Below are 1,464 nucleotides of genomic sequence, written 5' to 3'. Positions count from 1 at the left end.
TCTTGGAACGCCTCCTCACATTCCGGAGTCCATTCAAACTGGCATTCCTTCCTTAATAGGGAGAATAATGGAAGGGATTTTAGTGCCGATCCTGCCAGAAATCTGGAGAGGGCTGCAAGTCGGCCATTGAGTTGTTGAACCTCTCTCAAACAAGTCGGGCTTTTCATTTCTAGGATGGCTCTGCATTTGTCGGGATTGGCCTCAATCCCTCTTTGTGTTAGCATGAACCCTAGAAATTTTCCTGCCTCTACTGCGAAGGCGCATTTTGCGGGATTTAGTCTCATCCCATGCAACCTTATAGTGTCGAAGACTTGTGAGAGGTCGGTTAAGAGGTCGACTTCTTGCTTGGTTTTTACTAACATGTCGTCGACGTATACCTCCATTAGGCTTCCTAGATGGGGGGAAAACACTTTGTTCATCAGCCTTTGGTACGTGGCTCCTGCATTCTTCAGTCCGAATGGCATGACCACGTAGCAGTAATTGGCTTTGGGTGTGATGAACGATGTTTTTTCCTGGTCGGGTTCATGCATCGGGATTTGATTATATCCCGAGTAGGCATCCATGAACGATAGGTATTGGTACCCTGAGCTGGAGTCCACCAGGGTATCAATACTCGGTAGGGGATAAGGGTCCTTAGGACATGCCTTATTCAAGTCGGTATAGTCGACGCACATTCTCCATTTACCATTTTGTTTTTTGACTAGCACTACATTGGCTAGCCATGTTGGGTATTTGACCTCTCTGATAAAGCCGGCTTCTAGGAGCGCCTGTACTTGCTCTTCTACTATGGAGGCCCTTTCTGGGCCGAGCTTGCGTCTTCTTTGCTGTACAGGTCGGGATCCTGGGTAAACCGAGAGCCTGTGAGACGTGAGCTCGGGATCAATCCCGGGCATGTCGGAAGCCTTCCAGGCGAAGAGGTCGGAATTAGCTCTTAAGAGTTCACCCAACCTTTGTTTCAGGGTTTCCCCTAGGTTGGCTCCTATGTGAGTGCTCCTTCCTCCTCTCCGACTTGTATCTCCTCGGTTTTTCCTCCCGGCTGGGGTCGTAGCTCTTCTCTGGTTCTTGCGCCACCTAGTTCTATGGTGTGGACTTCTTTGCCCTTCCCTCTCAGATTTAGGCTTTCGTTGTAGCACTTCCTTGCCAATTTTTGATCTCCCCTTACCGTTGCTATTCCTCCTGGAGTCGGGAATTTCATGCAAAGGTGGGGAGTGGATACCACTGCTCCGAGGCGATTAAGGGTAGTCCTACTCTGAGTCGATTAAGGGTAGCTCTGCCGATCAAAGCATTGTATGCTGACCCTACATCTATGACTATGAAGTCTATACTCAGAGTCTTTGATTTTTCCCTTTTTCCAAAAGTGGTGTGAAGGGGTAAAAATCCCAGTGGTTTTATTGGCGTATCCCCTAACCCATATAGGGTGTCCGGGTAGGCTCTCAACTCTTTTGCATCTAACCCTAGCTTGTC

This window comes from Arachis duranensis, chromosome 4 (genome assembly GCF_000817695.3).
Source record: "Arachis duranensis cultivar V14167 chromosome 4, aradu.V14167.gnm2.J7QH, whole genome shotgun sequence".
Classification (NCBI taxonomy): domain Eukaryota; kingdom Viridiplantae; phylum Streptophyta; class Magnoliopsida; order Fabales; family Fabaceae; genus Arachis; species Arachis duranensis.
Note: the sequence above shows the minus strand (reverse complement) of the source record.